The sequence below is a fragment of the Cyanistes caeruleus genome, chromosome 1, assembly GCF_971803275.1.
Source record: "Cyanistes caeruleus chromosome 1, bCyaCae1.hap1.1, whole genome shotgun sequence".
In the NCBI taxonomy this organism is placed as follows: Eukaryota; Metazoa; Chordata; class Aves; order Passeriformes; family Paridae; genus Cyanistes; species Cyanistes caeruleus.
In genome coordinates, this window is record NC_141701.1 from 101,968,508 (window position 1) to 101,993,088 (window position 24,581).

Sequence of the window (24,581 nt, forward strand, 5' to 3'; positions counted from 1 at the left end):
TACCTGTAGGGAACCCAGAAAGAAAACAGTGAGAGACATTTTAGAGGGACATGTAGTAACAGAATAAGGAGTAATAGATCAAAACTAAAAGAGAATAAGTTTAGATATTGGGAAAAATCCTTTACTATGGGAGTGATGAGACTCTGAAACAGGTTGCCCACAGAAGTTGTGGGTGCCTCACCCCATGAGATATTTAAGACAAGGCTGGATGGAAGTCTAAGAAGCCTAATTTAATGAAAGGTAGCTGTGGCCACAGGAAGGAGCTTGGAAACAGATGATTTTTAAGGTTTCTTCCAACCTAAACTATTCTCTGATTCTCTGATTTGATCCCAGACTTGGATAGACCAGCTAAGCAGTAACACTCAGGGTCTCAATATTAAATACTTTGCATTATGTGATAAGATACATTATATTAATTATATTACATTACATTACATTACATTATATATTATTATATGTGATAATATATAATAATATATATGTGATATGTGTGCATAAATTATGTGATTGCCTGTACCTGGAAGTTATCAGGACCTTAAGGCCTATTTCACACCCTCTTTGCACCAGTGGCAAAGCAATAGATATCCAGTCTCACTACTCCAGCAGTCCTGAGTATTTTCAGAAAAACAAGCTGGGGGCATAAAGCTTACAGTGATTACCCTCTGCTGGGATTTAACCATATGTACAAAATAAGTAAATAAAATGCTCCAGTTTAGATGTAGACATTCACAAAAGGAAAAAAAATCCCCTCACAATACCCTTCAACGCTCTTCTCATTGTTATTCATAGCCATGAGCAAGAGTTTGTTAAGCTCTCCCTAGGTAGTCTTTTATGTGCTTTGTAACTGCATGTCCTAGCTCAGGAGCACGATCACTCTACTGCTCAGTGGCCCTTCATGTATTGCAGTCCTGTGACTGCTCTGACAAGACACGCCTCTGATCAAAATTTGGCTGAACTGGTGCTTTCTCTGTAGCAGCATGAGATAAATTTAACAGTGACTAAAAGGGTATTTTCATTAAGCTTCAAACACAATGAAGAAATCATCTCCTGATGGACGTTTGGCCACCAAACTTTGGCAGTGGGTTGTTCTGGCATTCAGGGAAAGACATTTATCCCAAGACAACACATATTTCCTTCTCTCTCTCTCCCTCTCCTTTGCTTTATTGTGTTTAAATAGAGATGAATTGGGAAAACATTTGTCTTGTGTAGACTGAAGGAATATTAAGAAGCCTGTGCCTGTTGCTACCCTAGCACACAGCTGGACCTGCCAAACACCCTTTCCATGACCCCTGTGCTCCCTGGATAAGCAAGGTTAGTGTGTCACTGAATGCACTGCTGACACCAACAACTGCTGTTTCTCCTAAATAGCCCAAACCAGATGTGAACTAATAGACAGCATTTGGGATTCAGATTCAAAAAGCTTTTGAGCTTCTTTTCATGCTGAAGGCAGAAATTGAAGATATTAATTGCACTGCTTATAGCTTCAGCCTCTTCATCTGAATGAGATGTTTTGTGATTTCCATAAACCCCAGGAGTATGATGCTTGAAGCTGAAATATATTTCCTGACAGATTGACAAATAGGGCAGATTTTTTTTCTTATTATAGCTATTGGAATTGAAAACACTACCACATAGAGATGCCAAAAAAAGACTCCTTTTATACATAAGGGTATTGTTTCCAGAAATGCTTTGATAGATTTTTTTCCATTAAAATTCCTCCTTTTTGTCCTACACAGGGAAGTTGTTTTTTTTAACTGGTTATATATTGCATAAAACCCAGTGTAAGTCTTGAAACCACTGAGGATAGTTTGCATAATGAAAAAGGCTTCATTCTACCATTGTTCAATTCTGAGATAAATCAGAAGTAATTTTACTACAGTCGTGGTGTCTGATGGGTGCAAGAGAAATCAGAATTGCAGACAGGTATTTTATTCAAAGAAGCATTCTGGGAGATACTGACATTACTGTATTTTGGTTGTATACAAATGATTAATGGTAGAATCATGTGCCATCTGTTCATGCTAATTATATGAAATGTTTGTAATAAAAACTAAAACTCAGCGTGTTTGTTAAACTCCTACAATTCAGACCATTACTGTGGAAGATTTATTAAGGCCCGTGAATTTTATGCCAGAAATTAGAATCCTGCCATGAAAGAATCTGGAACAAGAAGGTACGCTGTTTGTTGGATCAAAGGAGTTTTAATGTGAGCAATATTCTTGGTTTTGTGGACCACTCTTAGTTTCGAGCTCTGAGTATGAGTGAAACTCAACCCAAAATTCAGATAAAAGAAAGCAGTGTTGAACTTTTCCAGAAAAGAACCAAAAAAAAAAATAAAATAAAAAAGCAAAAAGAGAATCCTGGTAAAATCTCTTGATGACTTACTGCTCATTATCAGTGTCTTTACTCCGAGCAGTGTATGCATGGGTACATCAGTGCATAGGTGTGTGACAGACTGAATCAGAACAGAAGATGAAAGCTGTCAGCTGTCCCTTACCCTTTCCCTGAAATGGCACCTGACAATGAATCTTTCTTCCCAGAGGTGCCGCCCTTTTCTCCTATTATTGCAACACAGAAGGACAGTCCCTGCTGTCCAGAAGGAGAGGAGGTTCCCAACACAGGCTACCAGGCAACAAAAGCCTCTCCTAAATATAAGTGCTAATTTAGCAGGAAGAGGAGGACTGGGTTCAGGCAACATAATACCTGAATTTTGAAAAGCACCCCATCATATTTAAATTAGATTGATGTCCCTTTCAGAGTAATTTCAAGGATACATAGGTGCTTAAGGACAGCCTTGGTGTTGTTAGCCTTTTCCCGAGGGGATAGGTAGAGGACTCTCCTCACAGTGAAACCTCATCTCAGAGTCTTGCTACTGTTTCTTTTCTTGCAGCAATGGGCTGCATTAAATCCCAGCAAGAAAAAAAAGGGAATGGTTGGAAACTGAAAATACAGGGCTGGTATTTTGCTCAGCTGCATGTAGGTGTAAGAGAATGCAAGTGTTACCGTCATATATGAGATATAATAGATGTATTCAAGTGTTTTGCTTTTGCACATTTCATTCCTTTACTGGAAAGAGGATAAAAGTCCTGTAACTTTTGTCAGCTAATGAAGAAAAGTACTTGGGAGCTGCACTAATTGAATGAACAGGAAGGGCCATACACCAAAGATCAGAAGCTGGGGTTTTATTCACATATCTGTTATTGCCTTTTAGCCTTTTCTGTCTTCACAGTGGAGATGATAATGCTTAGCTGCCAGCAGAAAATATTTTGTTATCTACAGCTGAAAAGCACTACATAAGTCTAAATATTATTTCAGTATCTTCTTCCTACCCACTCAGTAAGTAAAATATGTGAGAGTTATGGAAAGTGTTGTGATAATTATCACATAGAGGCTGAGCTTTGAAGCTGAAAACATGTTATAGCTCATTATATATAATACCTCTCAGACACTATGCCAATGAGCTTGGTGTAAAAACTCAATAGAACAGATATTTAGCAGGCTAAAATAGCCACAGATAGAGCAACACAGTTGCAGTTTCCTTGAATGAACAACATGTGTTAATGTCGCAAGCTACTTGGGGTGAAAAGCTTCCCATCATACTTCAAGCTCTGATTACAACCCAGTAAAGGATGCTCCACTCTCCAGAGCTCTGGAAAATGGAATGCATTTCACATATGTGGGACTTACAGACAAAATGAGGTGTATAAGAATGCTGGGTCCTTTCACTGCTGAGTTACCAGGAGTTAAACATCAGCTCTGTTTTTTTTTCAGGCTTTAAAACCAATTTCTAATTTTCTATTTTTTTTTTTTTTAGATGCTTTATAATGCAATTAGAGAGCTCCTGGAGGCACTAATTGGATCATAAAGTGCCTTCTTCATGTTCCAGCTGAGGAGAGAGGAAAAAAGGATCACTTCACGTCCTCTTTGCACCTGCTAAGATGTTTGTGAAACACCTTACAATTAAATTATAAGCACCTAGAGGAGACTTTAAATTGCATACTAGAGAGCTAGAACCTTGAGTCAGACAGCAGAATTCACAAACCCAAAGCTTACAAAAGCCTCACATCCACCTTCTGGTACTTTTCTACCTCCTGGGGTGGAAAAAGACCTTTGTTTTTCCATTGCCCTGAGTTCTTAATATTCCCTCTCAAAACAATGGTCTAAGTATATCCTAAGCTAACTGCAATTTCTTGCTGAGAGTACAATATGTCTTTTCAATACTGTGGCCCAGGAGGGAACCTGACAGCAGGCATAGCATGGATGGTTCTTATAATCACTAACAGCTCCTGGGTAGTCATCTCTGAAATGAAACTGCCCAGCGGATGTGAGGAGGTGGAGACTGTGGAGCTTTTATCCTCTGTGGAGGCTGGTATGGGGAAATGAGACAATTATGGTGTTAAATCTGGAAATTGTATGAGAACAGTGCAGGTTGCAGTTACCCTGGAGCAGTGTGAGGGAGGGGACAACCAGGGACAGAAGCCATCAGAGTCTCATGAGGCTTCTTTGCCACTGATGTATTCAGCCTACTTTAGTGCAGGTACCAGCTCCTTTCTCACACTTCACAGTCTGTGCAGAGGTTTCATACCAGCAGCAGTAAGAGAATGGGACTTTGCCTCTGGCAAAGAGGTTCTTGACTCTCCCTGTTTCTCACTGATGTATTAACCAGTATCAAATCTGGATTTATATTTTATAGTCCTCTTTGGAAAAGAATATACAGACATCTGTAATCAGTGTACTACTTTAGGGTTTTGGTAGCAGGACTGTAATTCAGAATGTTGGGGGAAAAAATGTCTTTTTGGGCTCTAATTCAGTATACAAATATACAAAACTCTGGCCAATCAAGTAAGATAGTATATCCAACATCCCAAAGACCTGAAGAGAGATGTCTCACCTACCATTGAGTCAATCTGGTAGAGATACAGTAACTGCACCTGTTCCTGTATATAGAACTGTAATTGAACTGGAACTCTTTGATGCCTCAGACTATTCAGATATTTCCCCAAACACAGGGTTTCTAACTAGCATGTAGCTTTGACTTCAGTTCATAGAAATAATTAAGATACACATACATAAATACATTTATGAATTAGAGCCCTATTGAAATCAATGTTCTTTAGGCTCCTACATGCATGTGTGAACCCAGATCTAAGCGTCTCTCTTTCTGTTCAGACACCTTCTCAACTTCTCCTTGAAGACTGTCAACAAATTGTTGCTTCTCATGAGATTTTTGTTCCATGAAATTCTCTATGGAATGACAATGCAGAGGCCCCAGTATTAAGAGGTAGGAATGATGATTTGGTGGGCAGCCTATCTGGACCAGATTTTGAATGTGTGTAAAGTGGGTGAAAATCTCTATCTGAGTGCTAGAACTCTGTTTGTTTCATTCCTGCTCAATAACATATTTTATATTTTGTTGGTTTGGTGGCTTTTTGTAACTTTTCTTGGAACTCATGACATTTTGTGGTTGGTTATACTCTGTCAGTTTTCAATACACATTTTCCTCTCTTCTTATTAAGTAATATAAATATACTTTGCAGAGTTTGATTTTGCATATATAACTCTGTGAAATTATATTCACACATTGTTTAACCTGGATCATCCTATTTCCCACATCCTGTGTATTTTTTAAAGGTGGTTATTTAATTATGGTTTGTTCATGTTGATTGTTCTTCTAGTTATATCAATTTACAATATATCATTTATTCTCGTTCTCTATAGAATGTTTTAATAAGAAACTGTATGCCTTAATGACAACATATAGTATCACTTGTTCTGCTAAAAGGGGACTACATGCTCTGCTCATTCTGATATGAGAGTGAGTTGCTGCCTATTAATTAATTTTGGAACATCCAGGAATCCGTTTAAATCATGGAGTAACAGTGGTGTAAACCTTGTATCATTGTTACATTGCTATTGGGCAAAAACCACACCACAAATCCTGATAAAATCAGCTACTGTTTGCAGGCTGCACAAACACAAAAATACAAGGATGGTGGCCTCTCCAAGATAGAGCTAGCTCAGAAAAGCAGCTAGAAAATTGCTCCTTTCCTGAATCAATAGCCAAAGGAAAAGCTGAAGACCACAAGCTGGTCTATTTCAGTCTTCATTATATGAAAACTTTTGGCTGCATCTAAAAATTTCAAAATAAAATATTGCTTCTTTCTTATTCTTTCTTATCTGGGGTTCTTACTAAAAGACCCAAAAATGTTGAAAGCACTTGGGTTGATCGTATTCTATCAATCACAATTTAAATCAGTGTAAGCTCTCTGGGGCAGAAACCATTTTATAGTTCTCTGCTGGCAGTACACTATGCAGTGGGAATTGAAAGATGAGGATCCTAAGAGCTACTACCAAAAACTGTCATAAGCAAGCCAGCATTACTTATTAAGAAGAGCCCTAAGTAGCAATTACCAAAGCAATCAGAAGGAAAAAGTGTTGTCTTTCAAGATTCTGATCCACTTTCATACCTTATTTCCATGCTATTGCTTACACAATAAAGGTTTTTACCTTTCACATTCAAGAGATTGCAAATGACCTGTGAAATAAAATAAAGGAAATTATAGAATGAGATACATGGCAAGAGCTGTTTAATTTTTCCCTGATGCTGTAATGATGAAACAATAGATACTGGGGAATTATAACCAGTGGGGTTTCAAACAACCCTGGAGCACTGCTGGGAGTAGTTTTTGCTTAAGGCTGTTTTAAAAATTTTGGAAAAACGTTTATGGGAGAAACATTTTAGTGAAAATATCTTTTGCCCACCCACACTCAGCTTGTCAGTCAACACATGTGAGGATGTTAAGGAAAGAAACACGAGTACATTTTCACTTTGTTTTTGCACCGGCTTTACTAAAAAAACAAACAAACAAACAAAAAACAACTAACCCAAGAGAAATGTATATCAAAAGTCAGACATGAAACCTTTGACATTTTATACAACTAACATTTGCTTGTAAGAAGAGAAAAGGAATAAGGGGAAAACTGAGCATGTTAGTGTCTCTAATTCTGTAAAATATCATGCCATGCGTCTGGGTACATGGGAAAAATGCACAAGCAGAAAGTACTCAAGTCTACACTAGCCTTTGATGCTGAGTCAGACATGAAGATGCATTTCAGCCCTAATATTCAGTGCTAATGACCATACTTACCCACTCATCAACATTTTTCACTGGAAATCATCAGCTATCTCACCTGTCATCAAACAGGTCTGTCTAAAACAGAAAAAAAATAGGCATAGGCTGCTTTTCACTGTTATAAAATAGAGAAGGCTGAAAGATGAGTGGGGGAGTTCAGGAGAATACATTTAATATGAGCCATGACTGTATCACAGCCTTTTACCTTACATCCTGCCCACCCTGTCCTTCATGTAATTCCTTTAACAAAACCAACAAAAATCAGCACAAAACAATCACTGCCTTCCCCTCTGGCTGTTATAAAAGTTATAATCAGCAATGGTTTATAGGGAAATGTTTTCTTTTTGCTTGGCAGTTTTTTTCATGAAGACTGAGAAGCATCTGAAGTTTGTCCTTTCCTTAAGTTGGAAGGAGTCTCTCTGGTGGATAAAAGGCATTCCTTGTCACTCTATAAATTGCAACTATTGTTTAGCTGAAGTCTATTACTTTGATTTTGGATAATAGAGGGCAGGCAAGCAACTGATGATTAAAGGAGCTAGACATGATTAGAGAAAAAAAAAATCAATAAATGTATAAACAAAAAGTGGTTTTCAGGCTTTAACCAGGTGATTTATTACACATTTTGTGCCTCCTTTTACATTAAAGTTGTTAATGTAATCCCACACAACTTGATTACACTTTGCATTTTCTTCTGGAGTGCTTTGTACAAGAGTAGAAGAAAAAAATACCTTGTATATCATATGAATTGAAACAATTTTGTTTAAGAAGAATAGAACTTGATCACAGAAGATGAACACAACATCACAAAACTGAATATCCACCAAATTATTTCTTGCCTGTTTACAGGGGAGAGGTTTGAAAGCAAAATATTATACTCCCTTGCAAAAATTGCAGAGAATGGTATTGAGTTAAAAAGGACCTGTAGGCTATAACCAGCTTTGACTGTATAAGGCTGAAGGGAAAGTATAATTTGCATTTCAGTAGCAGGAAAGCAAAGAACTAACATCTTTGTCATCAGACACAAGTGACCCATCTACCATGTGTGCACATATCTGTTAAGAGTCCTTACATTGTATTGTCATAGAAGTTAGCTTTGGGTACCTTCATGGCTTTGTGTAGCATAGAAATATAGACCACAGCAGCTCCAGCTTGTTAGATTTACACATATTGTCCCACCTGCTGAAAGAACAGCAACAATGGGTATTTAACTGGACCACTTAACTCTTTCATATATGTATCTACCTTCAGTCAAAAAAACACAGCTGACATAAACACCCTGGCTTGTTCCAGGATCTTATTTTGTACCGTTCCTTTTGAAGCTCTGTTAAAGACTGAAAGCAGCCAGTGTTATTTCACTAATATGTAGACTCGTGTCAACATATTAATGAAAACAGTTTTTTCATCATCTTTTGTTGCACACTGTGGAGTAAAGCCCATTCCTAGGGGACAAGGAAATCCTCAGCTGTGTTCACAGCAGATTGTGCTTCTTCCTATATTTGTTATGCAACATTCAAAAGTGATGGTGGCTGTGAAAGTGCTCAGTGCTTTCCATTTTCAGTGTAAAGTCCTGTCTGCCTCAGGTTTGATGTGAAGGTCACAGCTCAGGCTTTATCCCTGTGCTGTGACTACATTCTCTTTCTCATGGAGCTTTCCTCACATGATATTGTTGAACAGGAATGGTTTATTATGCTGCCTGAAAAATTTATAATTAGGCACAAAGCTGTTCGTAGCTAAGATATGCCATGTTACTTATCTTCCATGTATTACTTCTTGACAGAATTTCTCCTACAGGTAGCTGATTCCAAAAAGTTTTGAATAATGTGAGAAATCTTCCTCACACATCTAACCCATATTCCTCTTGGTATTTTGTCTCTTTGCCAGGCCTAATTGCGTTATTTCTTCTTCCTTCATATAATATTCCTACTGATTCACCCTGCCTTCTTTCTCTATGTTTGGGGCCCAGAGCAGGAATTGCTTTTCTATTTAGCAGTGATACAACAGTGTTATAGTTAGATATGACTGATAATAGTTGCCTTTTGAATATCCCTGAGGCTGGACATAGAGCTGGAAGAAGAAAATGTTAGCAGTCCAGTTCTCTGGGATCTTCACATGCCCTGCATTGTCCACCATCTTCTGTGAAATTTTTCAGAGTGCCAAAAAGCTGGGCATTAACCATCCCTTCTACAAGTTCAATCAAAACCCTAAGTCTTTTACTCAAAAAGGTAGAATACAATCCTTCAATTACAGATGATGATTTTGCAGTTCAGTGAAATATAAGAAAATTTTATATAAATTGTACAAAAAAAAATAAATTCTCTAGGGCTGGAACAGAGAATGGATCAGTACAAACATTCAAGCATTAGGCATGTAGGATGGATTCCTGAACACACCACACTTGCCTGAACCCCAAAATTGCTAATATTTTAGACTGCTAATAGGGACACCAAAAAAGACCAAAAAACAAAAGGTTGATTCCCTATAGATTGAGGTCACAGCTTGCCTTTCACTCAAGTATGAATAAGGATGGTGCTTTGAGAAAAAATTGATAGTCACGTAAAAGCAGAGACTTACACTGACTTCCACTTGAAAGAAAAGTTTTATGCTAGAGGAAACTTTGCCAATTAAAAATTAATTAATGAATTAATAGGTCACATGAAACTTCTAGAAAACCAAATATAATAATGGGCTTTGAGTTCAGTTTAATTCATTCCATTTTCTTTTTCAGTTAGAAGCCATTAGGAAAGTAATTGCCAGAAGAATTTTTGCATGGGACCCCAGATTGCTTGGCTTAAACAGCGTCACTCTGCTGACCATAGCAGAGCTTCACCAGCATCAATCTGCACAACTGAATGAACATTCAAATATGGGGCACACAAGGCTCTTGCAAAGTAGAGATTAGGCTCTGCCTTGCTTCGGGCAAACTTCATGGAGAGGGATTTGCCCAGTGTAAATTGATCTTCAAGTGGCAGAAGGCTATTGCAGTGTAGAGGGGCCTTGTGCACTGAATGTATTCTTAGATCAATTTCAGCGATATGTAATGTACCTAGTGATTTCTGTTCGTTCTCAAAGTGTTTGGAAGTTAGATTACATGTTGGAATAATACCTGGAAAGATAGAAAAACACATGGTTACTTACATGTTTGACAGAGGGAACTAGATTTGTCTCAGCCAAGAAAAGAAGCAACTTTCTCAGTACTTTGGGAAGGATTTAATTTTATTAATGACTAAAGTGTGGGGCTTTTTTATTGACTAATATACATACATATGTAATGAAAAACATTGTCTCTAACAATGAATTTTAAAATTTATTTGAGTGGGAATGACAGTGCTTTTGTTTTTCTGACAATGTTCCTGACTATCAGCCTTGACAGAACTCTTAAAAACATACATACCTTCGTGTATTGAATGTTCACAAAGCTTTAACATGGAGATGAAAGTATTGACTACCTTAGAGACCATGCATTATACATCCAAGAAAAGAAAGGCAACAATCAAACATTACTTTTGCTTACTAATGAAATCTTGGGATATCAGAATATATTTTCATCTAGGAAAACCAAACTTATATAGATTTCTACAGTTAGCACATGCAAATTTTCTGAAAGAGCATGTGGACAACCGCATAAACTTACATAGGGATGGACACATGATTTGCTACCATATCTGAATTCTAACTTACAAGCAGGTGGTACATATGACTGCATGTGTTGTACTTGAAACTACTGAAGTCCCCAAAGGAGTGAAAACACTGTGGGACACAGGTGAAGAATGGCAGTATTATGTGTCTTTTTGATAATGTTACAGTTCTAATGAAAATTCTCTTTTATGCTCAAATCTCTCCTTGAATTCAAAGTGAAGCCACAGCCAAATGTGATCAACACTGTAAAACATACCAGTAGGCAGTTCATGCTTATTAGGATAAGAACCTAAGTAACCAAGATTAATAGGAGAAAGGCAGCACTTATTTCCAATCATTAGATGAACAAAACATAGGCCCTGAAGGATTAAATGATTTGCTGTATTGGGTTTGGTGCCAAGGTTTTGGCATCAGGACACCTAACAAAAGCTGCTTCTGTGAGAAGCTGCCAGAAATTTCCCCTGTTTCAGATGGAGACGGTGCCAGCCAGCTCTAAGATGGACCTGCTGCTGCTTGAGGCCAAGCTCATCAGGAATAGTGATAGTGCCTCAGGATAACATATTTAAGATGGGTAAAAAGTTACTTCACAGGACCAACTGCGGGCAGAGAAGAGAGGAACAACTCTGCAGAAACCAAGGTCAGTGAAGGAGGGCAAGGAGGTGCTTCAGGCACCAGAGCAGAGATTCCCCTGCCGTCTGTGGTGCAGATCATGGTGAAGCAGTTGTGACCCTACAGGCCATGGGGGTCCATGGTGGAGCATGTGGAACCCATCCTGGGGCAGGTGATTAAGCCCAAAGGAGGCAGTGACCCCATGAGGCACCCACATTGGAGCAGTTCACATATGAGCATCTGACCACAGCCCCCATTTCTCATCTACCTGCACTGCTGCAGGAGAGTAAGTGGAGAACTGGGAAAAAAATTAAGCCTTGGAGTAAAAGAGAAGTAGGGGGAAGGTGTTTTTATTTCTCATTATCCTTCTCTGATTTGGTTGGTAATAAATTCAGGTAATTTACCCAAGCTGAGTATATTTTGTTTGTGGTGGTGAATGATCTCTCCCTGGCCCTTATCTCGAGCTGTGAGCCTTTCATTAGTTTTTTTCTCTCCTGTACAGCTGAGGGAAGGGGTGGAGTGGCATAAGTGGGCACCTGGCATCCAGCCAGGGTCAGCCCATCCTGTTTGCTTGTGACCACATTATATGGTACAAGGCCATGGAATTTCACCTAAACCACCTGAGCTGTCTTGTGCCTATTGCTTTAAATATTATATAACATATACATCAATGTACTCTGATAAAGTTCAAATATAAAGCTATCTCTATCTCATACTGAAAAAAACAGGTATTTTGATTATAATTCAAATTATTTAAGGTCAAGAAAAAATTTAAAGGTACTTCTCCACCAGTATTACACCTCTCAGACTGAAATATTTGCAAGAAAATAAAATCAAAGAAAAACATCTAAACCTTATGTAAGAAGCACTTGTCTAGATGTACACTTAGTACATTTGATATGGGGTTAAAGAAAAAACCTCACAACACAGTTTTACTCTCTGAGTGAACTGATAATTGCACATAAGGTCAACAACAATAGCTGTTTTTTTCCATTTACTTATGATGAATCCCTGCTTATTAGAATACTGGATTATTATGAAATAGTTTTAGTTACTTAACTACCTGCACTCCCCTAAATGTTTATGTAGGTGTTTCTCAGGACAAGAAGGAAACACTGAGGTGTTTACTATTACTTGCAATGCTATGGAGCAACAACATTTTTAGGTGAAATGTTCTGGGGACAAGTTGAATCTCAGGTCAGTGGAGATTTGTTCACAGTCTTTAATAATTTCAATTTTCTTATAGGTTGAAATACTAAAAAAAAGTTAAAACCTGGGATATCTACCACAGTACTAATCCAGATCTTGGCAGCAAAACCAATTTATTGCATACTGACAGGGTAAGCCACTGACTTGAAGGATATTTATTCTGAGGTCTTACTGAGTATAATGATGTGAAGGTGCTGAAGAGATAAGAGGTTTATTTTAAAATTTTTGGTGCATATGCTGATGTTTTACTCTCTGTTTTTACTCCTCAGTAAAATACACTACTGCAGCCCCCAGGTCCAGGAGCACAATATAAAAAGATTCTTCTAGTGGAATAGGGAGTATTTTCTAGCCTCTACACCAGTCCAAGGTACAACAACACTTGGTCTCCATGCAAAGAAAAACCCCAAAACATAAAGGCACATCTGACCTTTATTTTATATTCCTTAAAAAAAACAACAAGCAAACAAACAAACAAAAAACCAAACCAAGTAAAAAAAAAAACCACAGAAAACACCCAACCTCCCAAAAAAACCCCCAAAACCCCAAAACAAACAACAACAAAAAAAACCTCGAACATAAAAAAAAGTCAAAAAACACAAACAAAAAAAAAACCAACTGACCAAAACACAGTCTCAGTATCTACCCACTGCAGTCTGAGAGGAACTCAAGAGGAAACTAAAGATTGATTAATAGAATGCTGAAATGTTTATGTGTGAATGCCTCTGTTCTCTGTGACTCCAGCTAATATGAAAGGACCATGTGACAGAAAAGGACAGCTCAAGACACTACAATTTTAGGCCAAGTAGTATTTCAGTGTAAAAATTCTTGGGAATGCATTTCCAGTTTTCCAGAGGTAAGAGGTAACTATTCTGAACCTATTTGACTGTAAAACCCAACACTGAGGAATTCAGCGCCTGGCTGAACTGGTTTCCAGCCTTCAAGACTTTCTGAGGCCTATCCAAATAAGATCCATCTCAAATCCTAGCATCTGAAGGTCAGACCTGGGAAGCTAGCTAACAACAGCTAAGATTGTTTTATTGATCATTGCCAAATGCAAGCTGCAATAGATCACCTTTCTCATATGTGCATATTCTCTCATACACATTCCTGCACAGCATCTGTATTTAGCCCTGCCTTAAGATGGTACCTTTCCTGACTGAGATTTTCATTTTCAAGTTCTTCTATTTTTGAATATACATTGACTTCGCACTTTATTTTCAAACTTGACATCAGACTTTAGAATCATGTGCCATTATATAGCAGGTTAATCCATCTCTTTGGCTGGGTGCACAGAGGTGTAATAGATAAAGAGGTGAAGACTAAGCAGAGTGCAAGATGAGAAAGAATGAATTTTGGAAGGTATTTTTACCTCAGGTAAGACAAGGATGTAAAAGATATAGTTATAATGCAGAATCTATTTTTTTTTAAAGAAAGGCTGATGAATAAAATAAATCCTATAGATACAGAGGAGAAAGAAACATTAGGGATAAGTGAAGTCATTTCTACAGCCACATAGTTAAAATTAATACAACTAAAATTAATAGTTAGCAAACTATTCACTTCTTGCTGCTGTCTCTCCTCAAAAATAATATTTATTTTTTTTTACCAGACTCATAAATATATAATAATACATGATTTTTGCGGGTTTGTGCTTCTGATCTTCCACCTCTGATTGTTGTCTGGGCTGTTGTCACAAAGAGCCATAGTCATCAGAGAGAAGTCATGAGAGAAAAATAAAGCTTTCCTGTGAAGCACCTTAACAATCTAAGATAGCTGTCAGTGATAAACAGACAGAGAATCTGTAAAACCAGAACATACTTCTTATTCTCTTACTAGTTAAAGCTTTGCCTTTGCATTTCCTATATCTATTCATGGAGCTAAGAGTGCAATAAATGCATTAAACCCATCAGGGATAAAGAAAGAGAGAAAGGAAAAAAAAAAACCCAACAAAACAACACCAAAAAACCTATCTGCAAAAAGATGGGTAGCCAGCAGAGATCTATGAATAATTTAAAAGGCACCTGTCTCTCCTCATATTGGCAACTTTGAACTTCTCTTGCCTTGCAGATATATTTCAATTGCCTGAGCAAAAAGCATTGTCTCAAAATTCTCAAAAAACTTGAAAGTGCCTAACACTCCTCCAAGATGCTTCAAGGAAAACTTTACCATTACAAAAAAGCATTTCAACTTACACTGTGCATACATTTATTGATGACAGTTATAACAGAAGGAACACATCACTGGGGGAAGTAAAGCATTCAATTAGGCAGAGAGTCTTTACACCAAATTACACTTTCAATTACAAGTGAAGTTCCAGCTCAGCCACAGGTAACTGAAATTCAGACAGAAACCACGGAATGAAATATATGGCCTGTATTATCATTATGTTGGAAAAGACCTCTAAAATCATTGTGTCCATTCTTTGACTGATCAGCACCCTGTCAACTAGACCATAGCACTAAGTGTCACGTCTGGTCCTTGCTTCAGCATCTCCAGAGATGGTGACTTGACCTCCTCCTTGAGATGTTTGACAATCTTTCCATGAAGATATTCTTCTTGATGTCCAACCTGAACCTCCCCTAGTGCAGCTTGAGGTTGTGTCCTCTCATCCTGTTGCTTGCTGACTGGGAGAATAGACTGACCCCACCTGGCCACAACCTTCCTTCAGGCAGTGGTAGAGAGCAATGAGGTCTCCCCTGAGCCTCCTTTTCTCCAGGCTAAAACCCCAGCTCCCTCCTCACTGACCTTTCACCAGCCTTGTTGCCCTTCTCTGGACATGCTCCAGCATCTCAATATCCTTCCTAAATCGAGAGGCCCAGAACTGGACACAGCGCTCAAGGTGCAGCCACACCAGTACTGAGTACTGAAGGATGATCACTTCTCTGCTCCTGCTGGCCACACTGTTTTTGATCCAGGCCAGGATGCCATTGGCCCTCTTGGCCACCTGGGCACAGCTGGCTCGTGTTCTGCTGCTGTCAAACAGCACCACCAGGACCTTTTCTGCCAGGCTGCTTTGCAGACACACTGTCCCCCCAGCCTGTAGCACTGCCTGGGGTTGTTGTGACCCAAGTGCAGGAGGCTGAGATGATCATAATGAGCTCTACTGGGCTGTAAAAACACAATAATTTCAGAATCTATCAAGAGAACCTCCTTATCTTATTGACCTTATTATCCAGAGGAAATACTATGATCTGGACCTAAAGCATTTGTTAGGTGCTGGGGATTATGCCTATCCTGTTGGACTAAAAAAATCACAAGCCCAGATCTTAAAAAGAGCCCCATTATGTGTGATTAAAATGAGAATATTGTGATAAAGTGCTGGTAATAGCAGTCAGCATGATAGTCTGCCTTTTTACAGAATTGTTTGTTGAACAGTGTTGATTCTCACCTTCATGTCTGTCAAAGGTCATTATTTGGGCTTGTGAATTATCTTTTATCCAGGTGAACACTAACGAAGAAGTTTATAGCAGTTGGATTAATAGACAGGCCACAGGAATTTTCCAGAATAATATTGTAAAAGGATAAGCTAAATACCTGTCCCCATGTGAAGGATTCTGTTAGGTTCTGACAATAATTAGCAGGAATGGGTAAATACATTTCAAAAGAGAATATATATGACAATATATATATCTATAAAAACACGTATATTATCAGAATTGAAACGTCTGATTTCAGCAGATTTTCAGAATTTTCAGCAGAATTAAAAGATTCATCATGGCCCTGTTAAATTAATTTGTTATTTTTTTCCAGGTTGCCTTTAAAATCTCGAATTCTATTAATAAAATCGCTCTGACTGAGAATGACAACCTGAATCTGTGGAAATTAGTTATGACTAGTGACTTCCATCACAGGTGCTTTTGCACCTTAGAAGTATATTGCAAAGATAAAGAAAAGAGACTGAGTTTAAAAAGGTACCTACAAAACCTGAAGCATGAGTAGCATGTAAGGTGAGATTTTCTGGAACTACTTTGGTATTGCCTTGGCCTGCTCTGTTCAAAATAGAGCTGTCAACACTTTGTAAATGAAAGATATTACAAAAGACAGTTAAAATCTGTGTCACTGACCTCTCTCAGAAAAGAAAGTTAGCCTAAATTATGAGGGCCTCAAGGCTGTATTTGTTCAATGTTTTGCAAGGCTGAAGCAATCATCATTGTCAGCTTTTACAAGCGGAGAATAAGGGTGTTATTTGTGCAACCTGTTCCTGTGATACAGTTCTTCCCTTGAATTCCCATACAGCTTTCCCAGGCTTTGCTCTTTCCTCACAAATTTCAGATATATGTAGTTCTAAAATAATAATTACTGAAGTGTGATTTCCTTATGATATCAAAAACAGTACTTCAGTCTCATCCCAGAGAAATCAGGGACCAGTGAGAGGTCATTTTCTTTAGCTAAGGTTCTGGCTGACACAGGGTATTCTGGGGATAATGGGGGAGGATGAGATATTCTGGTCTGGATATCCTTCCGCTTGTGAGTCCATTTTCTCTACAGCTCTGTATAAAATAGAACAATGCTGTACACCTTTCTGCCTAAATCCTGGACCTGAACTGAAAACTTCCTTTCCAGGCCTCTCCTCTTGAGATGCAATGCAACAGAGCAAACATAAAAAATGTAAATTAAAAGTAGAGAAGCTATTCTTCAGAGCAGCTCTCAATGGCATCTTAGGATATTATCAGGGGAGTCCCAGCAGCTGATTTCAGCAATAAGAAAGCTGGAGGTACTGAAGAGAAACACAGTGGCAATACAACATTTAAAGGACTTATTAAAAAAAAAAAAAATTAGGGTGAGGGACAGGTTACAATTAAAAAATTTAAGAAATTTTATTAGGGAAATATTGCTTGCTGTAGAAAGTCCATAGTCTTCTCAGTTTCCTCTGTTTGTTTAAATATGCTTATGAAAAAACTCATTAAATTGGCCATTTTATAATTCTGCTATGCATTTCATCCTGTTTTGTTTCCTTTCTGTTTGTTTGTTCGTTTGATGGAACAAGTAAATATAATTACAAACTTTTGATCTGAACAGAAAGATTTTTGCTATTAGAAAACCAAGAAATTCAGAACATTGACTATATATCTGTGAACAGATTAAATCATTCACACAGAAAACCAAAAAACACCACCAAACATCAGAATGAACTTGCTTTTCTTTACACAAAAAATGAAAATTAAAAAAAAAACTACTCAATTATGTTTCAACAGGATGATATTTTATGCTCACAAACACAGAATTAGAGAAATACAATAGAAACAATAATCAGAAAAAACTGAATAAATTTAATCGAGTATTAAATCCTGATAGTCTGTGCACATCTATTCAAATATTTAGCATTTTTAAGCCTTCCTTTCTTATATCATGTTTGGAATTGAGAACTGTTGGTATTTCAACTATTTAAAGGTAATTTTCCTTTATTTTCTGGGAAGTCTCAATCTTAATCAATAAACTCAGTTCCATGTCATATTAATTATTTTTAAAAGGTTGACATTATAAGAAAACTAGCAGGGTATCTAGCAGACTCACTGTAAATATTTCATTTTAGGAGATGAAGCTCATTTTATGCATCAATCAAAATGTAATTTTCCTTAGTAATATACAAATGTAATGGGTTTCACCTGTGTGCCTTTATGTCAGCAGGTACACAATTTATGAACTTCAAAGAAGCAGTATGGAGATAAAATCAATTTTTAAGTATATGCTTAGTATCTTACTAAATTACAAAATGAATGCAATTAGAAAAACTTTCCATTTCCTAAAATTTAATTTATTTATCTGGAATTGATTTGTTCCTTGAAAGATTAGGTTCAGTTGTCACATAATGCAAGATGCACTATTCAAAAGGGGTAGTATTGAAGTAAAGCAAGACTTTTGTAAAAAATTAACACTCAAAATGAAAAAAACACTGTGTGTGAGAGCAGTTTTTTCTCCAGATAACATAATAATTATTTTAGAAATAGTTTGATACCATCTTAGAATTAAACACATATTACTGCTGAAAACAACCACATAAAATGGAATTTACTGATTGTATGCTTATTTCCTAGAACAAGAAATTTTAGGCATGAGACACTTTTTTTTCCAAACAAAATGCCACATATGCAAAATTTGTACAACAAAAGGTACTTTTTTCCTCCTCTTTCTAGACCAGTTAATGTGTCTGATATCCCTTCATGTGAGCATGCACACCAGGGGGTCTCCTTTACAATTTCCCCCTGCTCACCCCAAGAAAACTTAATAGACTTTGACTTCCAGTTCTACATTCCTTCCCTTGAATCACAGCTATAAATATGTGTCATTGGCAATTAAAACATTTACTTTCTATCCACAAAGAAGAGGTTCATTTTAAAAAGGATTTCTGATGTTTTTAAGAAAGTCTTCAATTTCCTGAGGTGAAATGAACAATATGCTGTATAAATATATAATTTAAACATATGAAATGTAGCAATTATGATAATGCTAATATCATAAATATTGTCATAAATTCTTAATAATATTTTTCATGACTATGTAAAACTTCAAGTCTATATGGAAAACCAGGACTGCTTTTAGTTTTAGTGCCTCAGTGCAAGTCAGTGTGTGGTATTAGTGCAGACCCGCTCACCAGCTACTGCTGGGAACTTGTGAGAGGGAGCTTCCATCCTGAATAAACTCACCTGTCATCTTTGCAATGTCTTCACTTTCTAGGCTGCTGTCTTTTTGTCTTCTCTCTGAATCTATGTAACTTCATTGGCAAAGCTCCCTCCAGCAGATTTTTCAGACACATGCAGGCAAAATCTTTTCAAAGCACCAGTGTTACCATACAGACACCAGTTTAATTCTTTGTTGTTTCAGTGCTCTGTGCAAACACAGTGCACAGTTCACGCTTGTCACAGTAAGATAATTGGATATGACCACTTGGTGTCCTCACCCCTCTTGGCTTGCAAAGGCTTTTGAAAGTGATATCTGATGGCCAATGGTGACTTAGCAGCAGCCATTAGTTTTCTCCTTTTATTGGAACATTTGCTGAGAAATGCATGATGGTGTAGAGCCATTTTTAATGTATTTATTTAAAATAAATTGAATTTAAAAAAAGAAAACAAAGCATTTAAAGGCACTGTACTTAAAGGTGACTCTTACAGGGACTAGTAAGATCTTGGCATGTACAACTTGGGAAGGGAGTGCTACATGCATACTGGGATAAAAAAGAGTACAAATGTCACCTGACTATAAGTACATGTAAAAATAGTTGGATTTTAATTTCAGTAGACTCTACAGATTTTTATGTACATGCTTACCCCTAAATCCTTGGACAGTCCAAACATATAACAATTTTACAGCTAATGATGTGAACACCTACAAAAGTAACACAGCTTTAAAACTTTTTCAGATGTGCTGAAATCTTTGTCTTTTTGCTCCATTTCTTAATTGGCTGGTCATATTTTCTTTCAGAGTAACTCCTTGTCATATAATGACCTCAAATTACCCAAATACTTGCTACACTTTGTAGAAAAGCAGATGAAATTAAATAACACAACATTTTGTGTCTCCTCTAGTAATTCCTAGTACAGTTCAGAAAGAATCTGTCCTTGCTAGGATTTAAAAGGAATGGTTGCCAACAATCCCTGAAAGACTGAAATATCAGCCAAGAATAGAATAGAGGTAACATAATCCTGGGTTTTATCATGCCTCTTATATCTGAACCAGAGAAAACATGCAAGTGAGGAGCTTGTTATTCCAACTCTAGATGATTAAATGATCCAGAAAGCAATGGCATTGCTTTTGAGGGAAGGAATGAGATAAAATAATGAAACTCTTTAACTCATGGATTTTCAAGTGCAGCCTCTGGATCTGAATTTTAACACTTGCTGTGACATTTTCTATGACTTCTGAAGAACTGATCCTGAAAGGTGCTGAGAACTAACTTTGTGATGGTGTATTAATATATTCTGGATTAGATTAAATTGCTCACACTTTACACAATCGATTCCCTGTTGAATCTGTCTGTATTGAATGTATATATCTGGTCTGAAATGCAGTTATTGTAGATAGCTCCACTTAAATTTCGAAGCTTTTTCATTTATGGAATGCGACACTCAGTATCATGCCTCAAGTCTTGCCCCTTGCAGAGAATTAGACACTGCAAAGTCTATTGAAACACAGTAGTGTAAACATTACATTACCTATAGCATATTGAAATTCAACTTTCTGCAGAACCATTCTTGCTTAAATTGTGCATGCTTTGCATAACAAAACCCTACGACATATAACTGTAGACTACTTCAGGGCTTGAAAGCCTGGTGCTAAACTTTGGAAACTCAAAGCTTTGAAAATGACACTATTTTTCTCTGAAAAAAAATGGATTCTTGAGGTTGCATACTACTTCTTTTCATTTTGTCATTAGTTATGAAAGCGGGTTGTGTGCTATGTCTTCAAGGAAGACAGAACAACCCACAAATAAATAAAAACAATGCAAACGTACAAGCATTAACAAAACATGTCATTTTCTGCCATGATATTTAACTCTACTACTAAGGCTTTGTGAACTAAAAATTTAGAGGATGAGAAAAAAACAGCAAACCCCACACAAAGCATTTTTAAAGACATGAGAATTGCACACACCCTGATTCCTTGCACTTTTAAGAAGTTCTTGATATCTTTAAATACAAATTTCTCTCCTTCATTAGCAGACCAAGAGAGTGTGCCAATGGTAAATATCAACAAAGAAACAACAACAACAAAAAAGTAATTCTGCTTTTGCAGAACTCAAGGTATTATTACTGACGCAGAAGAGTACATTTACCTTTTAGGAAATCTGACAAGTGATGTATGAAAAGTCTGACATGCTTCACAGAATGCTAGTAAAGCACAACATGAGTTAATGAATACTGATAGAAGTAGGCATAATGGTTAAGGAAGCTCTATTTAATCAAAACACATGGAGTTTATGGTTCTATTCATTTGTAGAGGGGAGGTGCTTTCATTTTTCCCTAAAACTTACATCAGTAACATTCAGCAATCTGCTCATTTCTAGCTGCTAAATTTCTTTCTCTAGTCATGTGCTTCTCTTGTAGGCTCTGGACACTTAGAAATATGGGGGAAGTCTCAGCATGCTTAATAACAATATTTGAAACAGATTGAAGTTCTCCTCCTCCTGTTAGATGTAGGCAGTTTTCAAAAGGCATTCCTTGCAAAAGTTCTATCATCTATGATAGGTGTTCATAAGACTATGAAGTCTCTGACTTCAGCATAAGAAAAAATTGTGGAAGAAAGCAGAGGACCCTCAGCCAAACTATCATTACTGTAGGGACTTAAAGAGCACAGTTTCCCGTCTTAAACTCTGTCAAGGCCAGGGAAAGGACTAGCTTAAAGCTAAGCCTGCGCAGCAAGAACATGACAGAAGTACAGAAGGGAGGAATTTGCTGCAAGAAGATGCTCATTCTAGGCCTGGTGGATGCAAGATCTGTTTATCACATCTTGGTCAACATATCCAGATAAAAATTCCTGCTGTGGAAAACTGGGAAAGGAAGAAGATCTGCTCATACACATGCTGTCCCAAGTCATGGGAACATCTGTGACCACCCCATGGATACCCAGAACTTGGACTGTGTAAGGTTGGTACCCATAGAAGAAGGACTACAGGACTCCACCACCAAGAAACCCACAGTGAAGAGGGACAAACAAGACAATGTTGGATGCACAGGTGGTGACTGTCTTCCACCTGGCCTCACTCTTTCTCTCCCTCCCCTATTTTTTCAATTTTCACCCCTTCTCTCTATATATATACACACCTATATATACCACATATATATTGATAAATAAAATCCATGTTGTTGTCTTTGACACACAGTGTTGTTTGCACCTCAATTTGGACAGAGGCATCTCTCACTAACTGGATCTTAACAATCACCCAGGGAAAAAAAACAAAAAAAAAAACAAAGATGCACGATGCTGTGAAGGGAGGGATCAAAATCTGCACTTTCCAGCTGAACAGCAGCGTTTCCTGGGTCTTATGCCAAAGTTAGCGCATTTTTTGAGAGCTGACGCAGAGCAGAGATGATAAGGGACAAGGAAGCAACTGCTTACTTTGGACTGTTTTACTGGCAACATTGCTGGCTTTTGCACTAAGTGGCAGTGGCTTCTATTCAGCAGCTTACAATCAATTCTCCTCTCTCACTCATCTCAATAGGAGTGGAATGCAGCCACAGCTAAGACACCACCAGTGATGAGCTAAGCTGATAAGACAGAGAAGGAAGAAATAAAAGCCATGTAGCAGTATGGCACGATAAACAGCCAAAACAGAAAAACAAAACCTGAGCTAAAATTTTTCACAGCTCTTAGCTCCATTAGAGTTTCCTGGTCTATATTTCTTGTCCCCTACATGTAGCACAGGATCCTCTTAAGAGGAGACCCACTTTTCTTGTGAGCCTTGGCAGGGGGCAGTGCAAGGGGTTTAGACCACGTGCAGTCTGTTTTCTTGTATTGTTATGCATATAATACAAAAAGACAAAAGTTCTCTCACACACATGTTTTGCTAAAGCAAACTTAAATACAAGGTTATGCAAGAGATACTTCCCTGAAATGAGTCCAGTAGCATGTTGTAAATGAATAAGGTGCTTCTGGGTGAAATAGTTCCACCTCTCAGTTTGAGTTCTCTAAAAGAAGGAAAATTTTGGCCAGAACATCCTGTGAGAGTGCAAAATAGCTTTCTAATGGAAACAGTAGCTCCTAGAGTCTTGGAGATAGACAATTATGAATGACTTGATGAAAAGTTCTAATGGAATTTAGAACCATGTGATTTTTCTTACAGTGTTCGCTGCAAACTACATAATGTGGTACATGGAAAAATTTAGAAGACTATAAATCATGCAGGACTTTAAGGAGCTCTTTGTGTTTCCTATTTCTTTCTAAGCATTTCAGCAAAGCTACCTTAACTCTTCTGATAGATGTGACAAATTTCTTTAGTTGATGCTGTTCATTTCCAGATAAGATAATGGACCATGAGGTATAGAATGGTGCCTGCAAGTTATCATTAATTTATTTCCTATTTCTTGTTAATTTATAATGCATTTTTGAGGCCCATCTTTTTATTGGCATGGGGTCTTTTCTGAAATGGAGAAATAAATGCACTGATTTTGCAGCTTTATTTCTCTTGAAACAGCTAGTATCTCTTCGTTGATAGATCCACCCATGAAACAGCCCTAATAATGTAATTTAAAACATGGAAAGTGTTGTGCTTGTTTTGCTTCTGTATTTTGGAACCCATTGCTATTCAATTTAGTATTCTAAATGAACTCATATCATATCCCATTATTGAGGAAAATGACCACCTGCCTCCCCCATATGTTGATTTCAGTTTTAAATAGTGCCATTTGAAAGTCTTGAAACTCATTAGAGTGACAGGGTTTGAGCACACAGACTCTGCCACTCAGAAAAAAATAAATGGGGGAACATAATCTGAATTTTCAAAATTAATTCAAAATCAATCCTTTTTTCCATTTTCCAGTCTTTGACTTGCTTGTAGCTTTCCAGATTAAGAAAAATATTAAAAAATTGTTACAGGCTCTGTAATTTTTCCTGCTAATTTAAAGTCTATGCTATTATTATTATTATTATTATTATTATTATTATTATTAGTAGTAGTAGTAGTAGTAGTAGTAGTAGTAGTAGTAGTATTGGTAGTAGTATTACTAGTATTAGTATTATTAGTATTATTAGTATTTTCCAAAGTTTTATTTTCATACACTCTTCAGATCTATTGAAACAGTAGAACTCTTCTGGCTGTAAATTGCTGCCTTTCTTGCAAGCTATCTCCCTGGACAGAATAGAACATTAAAAATCCACTTAACCATGTCCAGACTTTGGGTTGTCCATATCTAGTGATTTAGCAAGGCTACTACCGGTATTTTAAAATTGTCTACTAATATGTAATCGCACTGTGCAAATTAAGACAATCTCACTTTTAATGATGCAAGTCTTTATAACCTCTTCATGTTCTACTGTAATGCTTAGTTGTGGAGCAGGTAA

General features: G+C 37.3%; 1 long non-coding RNA gene across 1 annotated transcript; it reads left to right on the plus strand.

Annotated features, from left to right (window-relative positions):
• Window positions 1–2,597: 2,597 nt before the first annotated feature.
• LOC111923962 (uncharacterized) lies at window positions 2,598–7,721 on the plus strand. Its single transcript, XR_015280010.1, has 4 exons — window positions 2,598–3,336; window positions 3,815–3,940; window positions 5,170–5,281; window positions 7,489–7,721. It is a non-coding gene; the product is annotated as an uncharacterized LOC111923962 (long non-coding RNA).
• The last annotated feature ends 16,860 nt before the right edge of the window (window positions 7,722–24,581 follow it).